This window comes from Xiphophorus maculatus, chromosome 17 (assembly GCF_002775205.1).
Source record: "Xiphophorus maculatus strain JP 163 A chromosome 17, X_maculatus-5.0-male, whole genome shotgun sequence".
Taxonomy (NCBI): domain Eukaryota; kingdom Metazoa; phylum Chordata; class Actinopteri; order Cyprinodontiformes; family Poeciliidae; genus Xiphophorus; species Xiphophorus maculatus.
Window position 1 is genome coordinate 5640289 of NC_036459.1, and position 16820 is coordinate 5657108.

The 16820-nt window shown below is 38.0% G+C and overlaps 1 protein-coding gene across 9 annotated transcripts in view; it reads right to left on the reverse strand.

The window, feature by feature from the left end:
• LOC102216858 (ELKS/Rab6-interacting/CAST family member 1-like) overlaps window positions 1-16820 on the reverse strand; it is a 124011-nt gene that overhangs the window by 3204 nt on the left and 103987 nt on the right. The window lies entirely within an intron of this gene.

Consider the following 16820-nt stretch of genomic DNA (forward strand, 5'->3'; position numbering starts at 1 on the left):
GTGATCAGGAACTAATAATATTAGTTTATTATAAATGCAGCCATGTATTGAGTCACATTGTCGAAACTGAATCAGTTCATATTGCACAATAGTTGTATGAAAAATGTAAAAAAAAAAAAAAGAGAGATTAGGCTAATGAAGATTTGTCATATTTTAAAAAATTCATACGATCCTCTAAAAACAAATCATCAAAGTATCAGACGTTAAAAAACTTACTGTACTGGACATATCAATAAATTATTAGGCATTTTAATATTATCATTAGTTCATGCAGAAAGGCAAATCGCCTCATGGGGAATTCTCAAATCCACCAGAGCCAACAGAATCCGTGGGATTTACGAAAATCACCTGGCCAACAGATTACAGGAGCCAAGTGAAAATATTTTCTCTAACATATTTTCTGTGGATTATGACCACAGAACATCGAAGGTATGACTGAATTTATTGGCTTGATGAAATTAGATTTATTTTTCCCCTCTTCATCGGCTGCTGGTTCAGAGTTTTAAACGCAGAGCGGCGATGCTGATGCACCGTTGGAAAGATCTGAGATTAAGGTGCAAACTCTTAGCCATGGCTAAAGCAGTGTTGATGCTCTATGCATATTATTATTTAGCTGCTTAGTGTTTCCATTTCCTTACTAAGTAGGAAATCGAAAGAGGTCTGGAAATTCAAACGTTTCCCATATACAATGAAAATATGTTTCCATTCTTCTTCAGACCTGGCCAATTATTTCAGCAAATCCTAAACTTTTACACACTTTTCAAGACTACTCAAGAGATGAAATTGTCATTCAGACTGATAAGATTTAGAAAAAGTATATCTCGAGATGGTCACACGACCCCAACACCTCCAGTCTAGAGCAGGTGGAGTGGGGCATTGCCATAAGAGAGCCTGTCCCCCCATAGTGATTGCATTCGAGTCTGTTTAAACGCTGCTATGAATGTAGATATGCATCCATAAAGTGAACTAGATTGGGTTTGTGGGTGGGGTGTGTAAGACCCAATTGCAGAGTCTACCCCACCCCCATTGCCCAATCCCAATGCCCTAAGCACTAAACTTGAGATCCAGGACGGGGCTCAAGAAGGCGGGGGTCGGGGGTTGAGCTCCATCCGATGCCTCCCCCCACAACCCCTGCTCCAGTCCAATGTGGCGTAGAGTACCATGGAGAGATGTTTGCAATTTGACACTTCGAAGAGTGTTTGAAGTCAAACACCTACAAAACGACTCCTCAGATTATAATATATGTGAGACGGTGATCTGAAAAGACCAGAGTGCAGCTCCTTCTCTTCAAACGGACGGGAACGTTTCTGCAGCAAAGCAATGCTGCTATTTTCTTTGGCTGCGGCGGAGCTGAGACGTCAAATCTAACCGGCGTAATGACCAATACATCTGTATCAATAAGAGTGCCGCTGAAACATTCGTGTAACACAGGCCTACATTTATGATGGTGTGTGTGCGTGTGTGTGTGAGGCCTGGGTCAGATATTGGCAAATATCCTGTCGTTATAGCCGAACCTCTTTATTCTCCTCTCATCTCATAGCCAGAAAAACCTCAGTGGTATTTTATATTACAGTGGCGTTATTCATGTGTAAAACTGCTCCAAGCAATAACATTAATGATTAATGAAACTCTGCCCATAAAGCACATGCATATATTGCTGATTATCCATATATTGGGTCATTTTTATTATTGGAGAAACTGAAATTGTTGATTTTTTTTTCCTTTTTTTCCCCCCCATTTAATTGCAGGGTGTGTTTGAAACTTGGCCCACACCAGGGACTAAAAGTCAGGACATCTAAAACCAGTTTTAAACATTTCTATTAAACTCTGGCTCTTCTCAGTGCTTCACTTTGTGCAGCACGATTTCAAACAGTTCAGCTGAATTTAGTCATGACCAAATAAAAACATACAAAATAAAACTTGTATTCGTTAGACTACTTATAGGAAATAAAAACGGTGTACATTTTTTTCCCTCCATGCATAATTAATCACCATCTTAGATTTAAATCTCCAGTCTATTTACTCCATAAAAGATTTGCTGCCACTGTAAGTCCGTTCTGGAGAAATAGCTTCATAGGAAATAATTAGCGAGCTAACGTTTAGTTTGGATATTGAGAGAATCTGGAGATTTAGCTGAGAATTCAACTCGCCAACAAACCGTTTGTTACCCCGTGAACTTCTCATGCAACCTCAAACCTCAACGGATTTTTCTGGGGATTTTCTGTGACAAATGAACACAATGTGGTGCGTGATTATGAAGTGGATGGGAAAATGAAGAAAAATGTAAAACACAAGTGAATGCTCCATTTTTCAGATTTTTATTTAATCTCGATAAACTACATTAGGTTCATGGTTGTAATGTTAAGAAGACGTCGAAAAGCCTGCAAAAAAATTTAAGAAGGGCAACAGAAGGTCCTGAACGGAGCGATGCGACTTGTAGACGGTACAGATGGTGTGCAGTTTGGGGGGTTTTGAGGACTTTATGATCCATTTGACCTGTGGAAGAAGCTGCTTATTGTCCTCTCAGTCGCGACTGTGAAAGAGCCGAGCTGCTTTACGGAAAGAAGTCACTCAAGTAATTTGTGATGGGGTAGAAAAAGTCTAGAACAGAGCGGTTTATCCATGGCGAAGGCACGGCAGCAGCGTCGTCACCTACATCTCCATTTGTAAAACGTGGCGATAACAGATGAGGGCTTTAATGTACGTAGATGAAGGGAAAACAAGAAAGTAGAAGAAAGGGTTCAGAGGAAACATGCAGGACAGTTTAATGCCATGTTAAAAGAGCAAACGCTTTGGAGACTACCCCCACTGCACAGACCTAAACTTACACTCTGACGCATTCACTCTTTCCAGGTGATGGATATAGGAAACATATGCTTTGAAAATTTGCCGCGCACCATCCAAAAGGCTTTCGTGGATAACGTGAAGGATGGATTTTTAAATTTTGAGGGAGAAAATCGAAGCGCATTATCAAATCTTTGAGGAATCCCCGCCACATGACGGACAGGAAAAATCAAGATTTGAAGAAAAATGGGGAGTTTTGAGCACATAGTCCAACTCCTATCGCTGTTATCTACTAGGTAACAGTTATCACCTTGATTTAAAAAAAAAAAGTTCATCCTTTTATCAGCGCCGCTAGCCCTATCTGGCCACACAGACCTTTAAGAGTGTTGGATTGAGCGAGCGAAGGATTTAGATGGCTCTGTTTTACAGCGAAGAACAGTGACATCGCCAGCATCAATCTGAGCGTTTTTTAGGTAATTCAACTTAATAGCTTTGCATTTTAAGCTGCTATCTCCCAGAACAACACGGCAGTAAAGATAAGGTTAGAGGGTGATTGAGAGGAGATAATCGGTTTAGTGCAGCTTTTCTTAAGCGACCTTGACCCACGTTTGATAAAATCAGCCGAAAACGATAAAAAATGTCAAATTGGGTAAAACAAAACAAACACACACAAAACTCACAGATTACATATAGTTTACATAAACTATATGTAAACCACGCAGGTTTTATGTTAAAGAAGAATCCACAACATATCTGCTTCACAGCTAAAAGTCTCAGGTGAATCCATAAAGCGTAGTGGACTTCAGTAAACAGACTGAATAAACATGGAAAAAGAAATTTACCCAACAACACGACTTGGTTTCCTTTATACAACATTCAGTAAAGACACAAATTTCAAGGTTTTTTAAACCCATAATTAAACAAAAATATAATATTTTGTTGTAACATTTTGTTCCATTACAAACTTTCTGTACTATAGGGACTATCAAATCCACTCAAGCTAGAAGTAATTTAGATGAACTTGAAGTCTAAATACGAAGGTCAAATTTTGTTATTTCCCAAGATAAAAGTATGGAGGCAAGTAGAAACATAAAATATTGCAGACGCAGTGATTTGGTTGGTCTTTCAATCAATAAAACTCTTCCAACAAACTGTTTCTATAAAAGCAGATCATTGTTCTGGGTCGGTTCTTTCTAGAGCAACAGAAAACCTCACTGGGTAGCATTGTTGTAACCTAAGAGCAGGAAAGAGACTACAGTTTGTACAGACTCAATAAAATATAACAATAACAGATGCAATGCAATGTCTAATCTTGTTTTTTTAGGCTCAACTTTCAGATGGTGGGTTCAGAATTGTATAAACAGCATGAAACAATGGAATGGATCCGTCCTTCCGTATAACAACCATTTAGGTTGTGGTGGTAAACCAGCATGGCTCTTTCTGAGGATTACCGTATTTTCCGGACTATAGGGCGCACCATACTATAAATTGCACCTACAAATAAAAGAAAAAACTGGAAACGTACAGATATAAGCCGCATCCGCTGGTATATCTCCACTGCAGAGACCCAGTAGAGGGCAGCGTCCTAATAAATCTGCTGGATTTATTAAGGTTCTGCGTCTCCAAAGCAGAACCGTGGATTCGTTCATGCCGAGTTTACGAGCGGTGGCTCTATTTCCCTCCTGTACTGCCAGATCGATAAGCTGCATCATATGAGTTTGAAGAAATTTCTCCGTCGTGCCTGCTGCTAGCGTGTGCTTGTTCTAAATGAAAATTAGCACTTTCTTCATTGATTTCCAATGATTCACTTCCTGCTAAAGAGCCCCCTGGTGGTTGAAGAAAAATCCACAGAAAAGCCGCACTGGGCTACAAGCCGCATGGTTCAAAGCGTGGGGAAAAAGTAGCGGTTTATAATCTGAAAAATACTGCACTCTGAAGGCATCAATAGATCACAACAATATAAATATCTTTGAATTATTATGTCTTATTTAATCCTCAACACGACCAAAATACTTTGAGCAATGCTCCTACACAAATCAGACTAGATTTGCATAATGTGATTGGCAGTGGGCTGGTTATAGACATTTTTTGAGCTTTTTCTTGAGATACTGAACAATTGATAAAAACATCTGTTGCCTTTCAGAACCAGGTGTAAAAATAACTTTATTATTATTATTTAGCTGCAAAGGATAATTTTCTGGCTTCATCCCAGCCTGTTGTATCTTCCTCTTTTAAACCAAAAACATGAAATTAGGGTGCATCAAATTTGGGGGATGAACCGAAGAACAAACTGTGAATCCAGACCATAAATGCCCACAAAGATAAGAGATAAGATAAGATAAGATTTATTTGTCATTGTCATCAACAGATTACAACGAGATTGAGATTTGCTCGACTCGAGTTAAGATGCAGGTTATGTGTATATACGTAATATACAAAGATAAAGAAAGCAGCGATAATCAGTCCTGATAGTTGCTGAGGCTGTTTATGTTATGCATAGTCCTTTGGTTTTATTAGCTTGTTAGGAAATATTATGAATATGAGTCTCTACTGCTGTTGATCTTGGAACAGTTTTCATGGCGTGGAGTAAGGAAAACCTGATGATCTTACATCACACAGCCAATAAATTTCTTCACATACAAGTTAACGTCTTACTGGATTGTCTATTTTAAGCTTTATTTTTGTTTATTAAAGATATGAAGGTATTACATTTTAACAATGAAGTATAGTTACCTCTTCTGTGAGATATATGTGATGAATAAAATTGAATAATTCAACAATAAACAATTTTATTCCTTATTATCATGATGTATTTGATGATTTAAAGAAATTATGCAAAAATGACTCAGTTTAAACTGATTCAAACTTGTGAAATACTTTGGCATAAAGCCGAGTTAAAACAGGACTTGTAATAACAGAGACTATAATCTTCCAATAGGTGTTATAAATCAAAACATTTTATTAAGCGGTTTCTTAATTTTATATTCCAAAGAGAAAGTCCCATTTGCTGCTGAAAAATAAATGTCTTGTCTTTATCTATATCAAGAGTTTTACGGCTGAATCCGTTTCAGATTTTGCATGATGAATTTGAATGCTGTATTTTAAATCTGCTGCTGATCATGTTTCATGAAATCTCAGTGTGTGGTACAAAAAAAACTAAATAAAGAAATGTAGAAGATTGATATAAATGGAGAGCATCAAAAAAGCCAGAATTGTGCTTCCTGCCAGAATATGTGACACAGTATGTCAGTTTTTACGGCGACAGGTGAGGGAGCGCAAAACACGAGGTTAAAGATCCAATCCTGATTAACTGAGTGGCAGAAGGGTCTGAGCAAAGAAGGGAAGATGAAGGTGAAGGGGTTACGTGTGTGTCTGTTACACAGAGAGGGTCTGTTTTGCTTTTTTTTACTGCAGCCATTAAAGCTCCATTATCATGATTGATCATTATCGGCCTTACAGCGACACACACACACACACACATGCTGGAGCAGCCCGGGCCCCATGTTCGTTCACACACAGGTTATCAGCTCGAGAATGAGGATGACAGGTAAAATGTGTGTATGCACTGACCTCCTGACACGTGTTGCAGGGCCTGAACCTCTTTGCAGAGGAATGCTAATGTTTTCCAAAGAAACCATAAGTCAGCAAAGGAAGATAGGAGCATGAACAAACACTCACAAACGGAGAGCAAAAAGGGGGGAGAAAAGGAAACAAAGGAGAGGAAGAACAAATGTATCATCTTACAATGGAGGATTTCTTGAGGACGGTTTTTAATTTACAGTAACTTAAGCCAAATGTTTGTATCCGTCTACTTCATGGCTGTTTATTGAAACACCAAATCTTCCTCGCGATTTGACTAATTTAACAAGAATGTTCTGGGTAGTGAATCTTGTGTCTCCTCAGATCAGGAACAGCTCATCTGGGGCTGCAGTGTTCTGCAAAACGTATTCCCTCCCCTTACACTTCTTCACATTTTGTCACAAAAAAACTATAAACCATGAGAGCAAAGTGAAAAGAAAAAGACAGAAGTTGTAGTTTGAATGCGTATTCGACCCTCTTTGATCTCATACCCCTTAATAAAACCCACAGCTAATTCCAATTACCTTCAGGGGTCACTTTCTTATTAAACAGAATCCAGTTGAATGTAATTTAATCTTAGTATGGATCCAGATGTTCTCTGACCGTCTTAGCGAGAACATTCATAATCAGGCAGTTTCATGAAGCTGCAGGGAAAACAGCAGGAAGTTTAAAGCAGGGTTAGGTTATTAAACAAAATCCCAAACTGTGAACACCTCACAGAGATCTGTTCTTCCATCCATCACCAGAAAGTGGAAATAACAAAACACAACTACAAACCATAAAAAGACAAAGCTGTCCACCTTAACTGACAGGCCGGGCAAAGAGAACATCGATCAGAGAAGCAGCCAAGAGGCCAGTGGTAACTTTATAGGTCCTGGACAGATCCACAACTCAGGCGGTAAAGTCTACTTTCAGATTATTCACTGCGAGTTGTTGAAAGAAAGCCGTATGAATTCTCATTTGCGGACTTGATGTGAATATCGATGGAGCTAAATGCAGGCCAATCCTGGAAGAACAACCAGTGGAGTCTGCAAAAGTGGAGGCAAACCTTCAAGGTAGAAAACGACCCTAAACCTGCAGTCACAGGAGAACGACCTCGATGGAACGGCTAAGATCAAGGCATGTTCACCTGTTAGAACGGTCCAGTCACGGTGCTTTTCACAGATTCTCTCCATTGGCTCTAACTGAGCTTTAAATATTCTTCAGAGAAAAAAAAATATATATATATATATTGCACATTCTATATGTGCAGAGCTGGTGAGACAATCCCCAAAAGGATCGCAGATGTAACAGCAGGAATGGTGGTTCTGCAAAGTATTGACTCAGAGGGGCTGAGAGGAAATACAGGCCCGGCTTTCAGATTTTTATTTGTAAAAAGATATGAAAGGCATAATTTTTTGAGGGGGGGATTTTTGTTGGCCTATTAAAAAGATGATATAACAAAGAGTACAAAGCACTGCATACACAGCAGCAATAATGCAGTATTAGGTAGCCATTGAGACTGCTGTATGCGGTTTGGTTCGACAGTCTGAGAGGAGCCGAGCTAGCAAAAATAAAGATGTCAAAGTCAGGTGATGGCTTAAGATACATGCACTTTAATTTAAAAGTATGCCTAAAATTAATCAGTGCAACTGAACAAGACAGAGGACATTTAATGGTCTTCTTATTTGATCGGCACTGTTTTGTTCAAACCACAGAGGCTGCATTTACACTAAAATATTTACAAAATGTGTCATATTTCTTTACATCGTAACCATCTGTGTCTGTGAAATATCCATTTTAAATAAACTTAGACTGCAAAGAAGCAAATGTTCTTGTTTTATAATTAAAAAACCCCGGAATGACATGGTTCAATATAAAAGAAATACAGAACAAAACGTCTTCAGCTCAAAGAGAGAGAGAATGAGGAATCTGGAAATGTCTGGAGGGCATATTTTTACCTATTTCAACTCTATAATGGGGGAGATTATATGATGTAAAGTCTAAGGAAAAGTAGAAACACTAACAGGTGCTATAGAAATACTATTATGAGAAACAAAAATATAAATTGGCCTCTACAGACTTCGATCCTTCTGCCTGTTTTTATTCTAACCATTTTGCTCGTACAGACTACACAGTGTGTAAAATGCTTCATAAGTTGGCTGCCGGTGCTGCACCAAGCCCAAAAGTGCCCACATAATGTCCAGCTCAGTCGTAGTGGAAGCAGCTCAGCTAATAACACAAGCTAACGAGCTGTGGTGGGAATACTGCTCGACGACTTGTGGCTAAAACTGCTCCTGGAGGACTGAAACACTGCGCTCTTTAACATCTCTGAAGAAAGTGTTTGGTGGGCAAATCAGAATCAGTTGGTAATTTTATTTTTATAGGCTATTTAATAAGCTATACTCACTTCAGGAACAGATTCATATTTACAAGCACGACCTTCAAAGGTTTCCAACGACCAACAAACAGGGCTCATGAATCTGAAGCCTGCACTCTAACTACATGGAGGAGCTTCAGAGGGAACAGGACTTACAAGGCATATAAACAAGGCTTAACGCTTAAATTGGCCCTTGAGGACCAAATACACAGAGCTGGACTGACAATATAAAGTGCTGCAGAAGCAAACAAGAAAAAGACTGCAGCGGTAATTGCGTACAGTCAGTGTGAAACAATCTAAGGAAGATAAAAGCACTTGAGCAAAATCCCAAACTGTGGTTTTGAGTTTACCGTTTTATTCAAATTAAAGCTTTGAACAGGATGAGACACACAAATTCTAAAAGAAAAATAATATATATAGATATAAAAAAGCATTTTCAGTACAGAAAAAGAAAGCATTGCCTTTAAATGCCTTCTCTTTCTAATACTGATCGTTTAAATTCCTGAAATTGCAAAAAACAAAACAAAAAACAATTCACAATTTCTTCACAAGTTTTTGGATAAAGAGATTCACAAGAAAGGACTACTAGTAAGCCATCAATTAGTGGTTAGTGGTCGACATCTGATCTACCAGTTTATTATTTGGCGTTTAGGACTATGATTAGCAGCATTTAAAAGATTTATATCAAGCAGTGGTCAATAATATTTAGCATGGGTGGTGTTATCCTCATGAGGGCGGTCACGGCGAGGCAGGAAAGGCTGTTATTTCAACACAAAGTTGAATGATTGGAGAGTTGACATTAAAAATTGTCTTTAGCGTGTTAGCATTAGCGCATGGCTTGGTTAGCATTACGAGCTGTAAGCTAATTTCTTGGGTGCCTCTCTAGGTAATCTAAATGGTTATGGCTTCAAAGGTCTTAAAATGTTACAAAATATCGTTCCGATATTTGGAAATCCTTTAAACGAGATGACTACGATTATCCTTTATCAAGCATTGAGTTTTGCAGAGCATCCCCTTCTAACTCTGTTGCTGCACATTTATAGTCAGCTGGCTGAAAGAAGGCTGATATACAGTGAATCCTCGTTTTTCGCGGGGGCTACGTTCCAAAAAGAACCCGCGATAGGCGAAATCCGCGAAGCAGAAACCTTTATTTTTTTTTACAATTATTATACAATGAAATACTTCATAGTACATTGAAACCAAAGAACAAAACTTTTTTACAGGCCCAAACATTTGTTTAACAAATAAAAAGTACTGTATAAAGATTTTTTTTTTTTTACAAATAACTACTGTACTGTAAAATAATAATTTTAATATGAACTGAAAGCGGATTCCCATGCCCGAATTGCGGAGATCAGCGCCGCCCCACCGCGACCTGAGTTATTGGATTAGAACAGGAGAAAATAAAAAATGATTATGAAAACAAAAAAAACAAAGTACAGTAGCACAAATAGTGACTCGCCTGTATTTCACTGCTCTTCTGACTGAGCCGCTGCAGCCTGACTCCGCTCTGTAGCGGTTTTTTCTTCTAAAGCCCGCGGTGCAGGTGTGTTTTTTCGAGAGAAGAACATAGTTATCGGCAGCTGTTGTCGCTCTTTTTTCTTCTGGGCAAAAAGATTCTCATAAACCGACATGCCACCATCGATTATGTTAAATATGGCAAGCTGTTTTACGTACATGTACATATTAAACCGCAACGTTGTTGACACACAGGTAGAGAAGAAGCGGAGAGACTGTTTAGCCGATCAGAATGCAGAACACAATGCAAATCCGTGAAGCAGCGAGACCGTGAAAGGTGAACCGCGATATAGCGAGGGTTCACTGTATATGTAGATTTCACTCTTCCTGTTGCAGCAGTTTGGATTAAAGAGTAACAGCTCAGCCCCTCCCCCACGTTTTGCTTGCACACTGCCAGCCAGCAGGATGAAAGAACGCTATTATACTTTTTCCATGCTTCCAGGAAAGACAAATTTCAGCTGTTAGGAATAAGTGTTGCTTTTGGGCCCATGTCTACAGTGTTTCACAACCATTATGAGGTAAATTCTTCCAGTATAGCAACTACAAATGACTTGTTGAGGGAAACATCTGCACCACTTATGTAGGAGAAAAGTGTGAAGCTGGACCTCTGTTATGGCTAACTCTGTGAGGAGGGCAGCACTTTGGATAAAAAGTGGGAAAGGACTAAGAGAGGAAAGCAGCTTTCTGCACATTTTATTTTGTGTGTAAACTGAGGTCTTTGGCCTTCACCTGTCGCCAATACCAGTTTGTATTTGCATTACCATTGAAGGAGGAAATGGAGGGAAACACAGCCGTGGAAAGGAAAGGCAGCAGCTCAAGTGAGAAGAAGAGTGAGCAGCACGAACACCGGTCACTGACAGTAGGAAAGTCAATATCAACAGGAAGATTGAAAGATGGATTTACAAGGATGGAGAAAAGCAATAGAGGCACACAAAGGATAAGAAAGACATAAAAAAAGAGAGGGAAAGTTCAAAGGGTGAAAGGAGAGAAAGTCAGAGAAAAAGACATAAGCATGTGAAAAGAGGTCATCTGGTAAAGCCATTAAGCCTGGATTCAATAACTCTGAAAACCAGCAGTTTGTCAGTAATGACCACTGAAGGCCAAAGTGTGTGTGTGTGTGTGTGTGTGTGTGTGTGTGTGTGCGTGCGTGTGTGTGTGTGTGTGTGTGTGTGTGTGTGCGTGTGTGTGTGTGTGTGTGCTTACAGATGTGTTGCTATGAAATAGGTACTGAGACCTGGTCGAGTGTGAGTTTTTTTCCTGCTTCTATGTATCTGCTTTGGCCATACTATGAGGACACAAAAGTCCCAGTAAAGTTGCGTAAATCATTTCAGATTTTCTTCACGGACAAGTTTGGGGCAGCTTGGAGTTTTTTGTGCCTTATGGCAGCAAGAGACAGGTCGATCTATTGTTCTTTACGTGATGAAATACACTGAATGTACATGTGTGGGTGTGTGCAATAGTCAAAATGATGATATGTGCCTTTATTTAAAGAGAAAAGAATCATCCTTGAAGGAGGAAGCAGAGATGCTTGATGAAAGCCTAGACTAGAGACTCCAAACCACAACACAGAACAGATGGATGGTTCTGACTTTCTGCAGGAACACAATCCCTAAACCTTACTGCCCAAACTCTACAAATGTCAAGGTAAGCCATTTATTGAAGTATACGGGATACATTATTTGTTAAAATATGATCAAGGTAAAATGTTCTGGAAATAAATAGAAAATTCATGCAACAGCTTGGATTTACAATTCTGATTGCTTTGATCCTGGTTATGTAGTTTCTTGCGAGCCACAACAGAGGATGCACCTCGTTTTTACCACAACTGAATGTCTTAATCATAGCGGATGCTAAAATCCTACTGACACAGACACAGCTGGACTTCCACTCACATTGTTAGCTGAGTATTTACAGTCTGCACTATCAGTGGTAATGTTTTAGTTCCAGCTCTGCCCTGTCCTGTTTTCGTAAGTCCTGCCAATCGGAATTCACCCAATCTGTGACCTTAAAGCGGCGGGCGGCTCTCAGGCAGACACATCAGTGGACACACATTGTTCTTGCCAGCCAGGGAACATCAGGGGATAAAACTGGAAAAACAACAATAATACCCACTGGAAACCTAATTTATTTTATTGTGTATCTAGAACAAAGCAAACTCTGAAATTTTCTGTGCTCGGATAATTGCACAGACACTGGCAGAAGGCAAAATAAATGACAAATTGCATTTAAAAAGCCATTATTGATGAACAAAAGAACTTCATGCATACAGTACACAAACATACATCTTATTAAGTTGTATTATTACTTTTTATTGTCTGCTGTAATATCCTAATCTAATGTGTTTTCATTAGCTGTAAGCAGGAAATTGTCATAATTACAAGAAATAAAGGCCTCATTTTGTCTTATTAATACAAATTATGTGCTTCTCTGGGTGAATTAACTGAAATAAATATTTTTTTCAATAACATATTTAGTTATTGAATGGGTTTGCATGTTTAACACAGAGTATTATATCTTACGCTTTTTTTTCTGTTTTTCTAACACACTTTTTCTTCCACTGAACTTTCAGCATTTTGAGAACTGCCAGCTTCTTCAGGATCTACCTTTTTTGCGATAACCTCCTGTAAGCCATAATCATCAGAATCGGATATTAATGCTTGGAATATGTAACTGTCTATTAAATCTATATGACCTAAGTTGCTATATTTAATAATTGAAATAAATTAACTTTATGTTAATGTTCAAATTTATGTCCGCTTTTTAAAAGCAACTTATTGCACTATACGTTGGCAATAAAGGGAATTTTATCCACCTCGCAAAAATCCAATATTTCTCTCATTGTATCAAAAAGACCCAATTTTCTCTTAAAATAAAGAGATCACATCATAAGATTCACATCTAAATTCTGTCATTTTCTGGCTTGTTTCATTCCAATAACTTGAGTTGTACATAGCGGATTCAAAGTCCATTTTTCTGAAGTTTCTCCAGTTTTAGCAGGGCCAAAAAACACACGCAGTTAACAACCTGGAACTATTTAAGTTTCAGCTGATAGTCACACGCTGACATTTCAGCCAATAACACTTCATTCATTTTTTTTATGGCACCAAACACACACAAACGTATAAGCTAAGGACTTAAATAGACTAACAGTAACACATACTCTAGTGCAAACATCCACCACAAATTCTAGAGAGCGCTTCCAAACGGTACGATGGAGCAACACCCACATGCATTCGCACGAATAAAAACACAGAATATACGTTTTTCTTTTACTACCATACTTCAGACCATTAATAGGGACAGAAAGAGACTTCCTGAGTTTGTGAAGGAGAGCGGAAAATTCTGATGCCAACTCTCTTCAGTGCTCATTAGAGGCGTCATTGAGCCATAAAGCTTATTATTATGACTATGGCAGAGAAAACAGTGCTTTCAGGATAACCTCGCCGTACAAGACAGCGTTACTTTGCAGTTAAGCTGAAGTTAAACAGAAAGATGAAACAAACACACATTAGGGGAGGAAACATGCTTAGGTCCATTAAGAAAATATTCAAAGGCAAACATGTCCAAGCAAATGTCAAAAATGTATGCATGTATATAGGAGCAATTTGCACAACTCTGCTGCTTTCATGCTTCAGAAAAGTCTAACTAAACACTAGAGAGTTGCCTTACAGCATTTTACCAGCTTCGACCACAACTGGCATGATTCCTTAACATCTGTGGTTCAAGAAAATCCACAGTGAAAGCTTTTTGACATGCATCACTCATGTGTTCGTGCAGAACAAATATGCTTCCGCTTTATCTGATCTATCAATCCACACTCTCTCCACATCACATGCGTGGGAAATACATCACCCCGAATGGCCTTTACAGCTCCTAAAGCTCCCAGCCTCATGCTGTTTATGTGTTCAGAGTTTGTTCATAACATTAAACACTTCCGACATAAAATCAGAGACAGGATTGAAAAAAAAACTATATAAATACTGTTGTGGATAAATAGATATTAATTTCTTCTGGGAAGCATGATGATCTCTAAAAAAATCCCTCATTTTAAACAGATGCAGTTAGAAGTCAGTCGTTTCTTAAAGACAATGCTTAATTAATATGATCATTTTTACTTTAATAATATATTTTATTGCAGTTTAAGACTTTTTAAAATAATTTCTGTAACTACATTTTTATAAAATCGGTCACCAGACAGATCAATAAGCAGGATATTAAAACAGTCATTATTAAGTATCAATGTGTGCAAAATTGCAATTGTAAAATACATTTAATAAAAGATTTTGCATGCCATTTTTGTATTTCAGGTCTATTGCATTTAGAGTATCAATACTATAGTAGTCAGGTGGTACAGCTTCTTTATCCTTACTGGCTACAAAGAACATAGATTTCAATGACTAAGATGCTCAGGGAAAGAAAGGTGCGAGTTTCTCTTTCTTTTGATGATGACAAAGAAAGCAAAGACTGAGGAAAATAGAGATTTAATCTCAACTCCAGACATTGTGGCTTGATAGAAGATCTAGACTAAATTAAATGCTGGAACCGGACAAAAGTCCATTTGGAGAAGAACTTCTTGAGAAGCTTCTAAGTTGTCATAAGGATGCAGGAATGGGCAAAACTGAATGGCATTGAAACATTTGGGAAAGAAACTAGAGTTGGTTATTATAAAGAGTTGTTATAAGAAGAGCAACATCAGAGGCTATGAGCTGCTTGGCTGCACATTTACTGGGTTACTATATTTCCAAGGACATGCTGTAATACTTAAACTTAATACTTTAAAAAATACTCAAATGACTTGGATCCAGGTTTACTGCATTCGATTCCCCACATCTGATTTATAAGTCATCTTAGTATTCAATAAAATAATGAAATTGTTATGATACCATGTAGTGCACAAAACTGCTTCAGTAGAAATTATTTAATCCTGAAACATTTTAGTTTTTAAAACGCGTTGCATTGAGAAGCAAAAAAGTGAATCGATTTTAAAACAACATGTTTATGTCTCTTTGTGAGTCTGTTTTTCACTCTATTGGTAGAAACTTGCATGAGCTACTGTGTTAGCAAAAGCAGATTGTCAAATACGATACGAGAAGCTTTCTCTGGCTCCATATGATAACTGCATTCATGTTAAATCAGCTGTAAAAATCCTGTACTACATTTTGTATGAGTTTGTGTTTTACATGCTATTTCAGTGCAATGCTAATGGCTTTACAGAGTGCCGGGCATTTTAACAGAGCCAAGGAAAGGCTTGTAAAACACACACAGTCACCACAAAGCAGAAAAAAAAGAGGCTGGCATATTGAGGCACGGTGGTCTGGTAGGAGACCGTGTGTGAGTCTGAGTGTGTATTAACAGGGTCAGTCAGGGTTATGGCGACACATGATGAAGGAAAATGAGAAACACCGTCCTGAATGAAAGACTGCCAGTGTGTTTTTTGCAATTGTGTGTAAGGTTGGTTGGTGGCTAAAAAAAAAAAACATGCATGGCGCCAAGTGGCACTGCCTGACTCTGGGTGGGTTTGGACAGGGAAATAAGCAGAAAGATTCAAATTGTGAAATGAATTGCTGTTAAGGGAAACATCCCACTGAAAAATATGCCTTGTAAAGGCTTGAAAACCTCAAAACAGGTTCTGTAATGGAGTGAATGAGATGTGAATAAGAAATACACTGTTGATGTAATGACTTTGGGATAAATGAACCTAAAAGGAGGATTGGAAAGAAACTCCAAGGGCAAAATGAAAAGAAACACATGGACAAAAATAAAATGGGGACATTTTAATATAAAAGATCAAATCTTTTCATTCTGAACGTTTTATTTTTTTCCTGGGGATACCTCATACCTGTGTGATACTTTTAGAAAAATAATGCATTGCATATATATAGCCTAGATGTTCACAAGTCATTTTTCCAAGTCTGGGGTCCAAGTCCAAGTCAATTCTCAAATGAATAAATTAAAAACCTGTTCATAAAATTCATAATATCTAGGTCACTTTATAACCTCGTTGCAGACTTGTGTTGTTTGTAACTAGGCCTAAATTACCACAAACATTTAATGGTTTTTTAAATGTTGTGTTGTAGTACACAACATTTAAAAATGTTAAATTTATATTTAATTCACTACGCAATAAATGCAAATGAATGTAATAGTTACCCCATTAGAAATATGTTAATACTCCAAGAAAACAATAGAAAGAGATTAAAACCCAACAATATGAAGTTTTTGCTTTTTTGTCTTTGTAATAACTAAGACAAATAAGATGACTAAGATTTTCATATTAACCACAATTACATATTGAATAAATATAGTTTGGAGGGTTTTCTTTTCCTCACTCCATGCTGGAGAATTTTGAATGGTGTTGGAAAAAAACATTTTCTAAATTCAAATTGAAAGCCCCAACTCCCACTTCTTAATAGTTGAGATGTTCAATACAAAGGGAGGAGGACAGGCTCTGATTTTGGTATTTTCAGCTTGGATGTGTCCTTGTAATGACACAGTTAGCTTACCATGTCAGAGGCTCGTCATGTTTATTTCTTTCTGAAGTCCAAAGTCATTTAACACAGCATTCATTTAAAGAGACCTG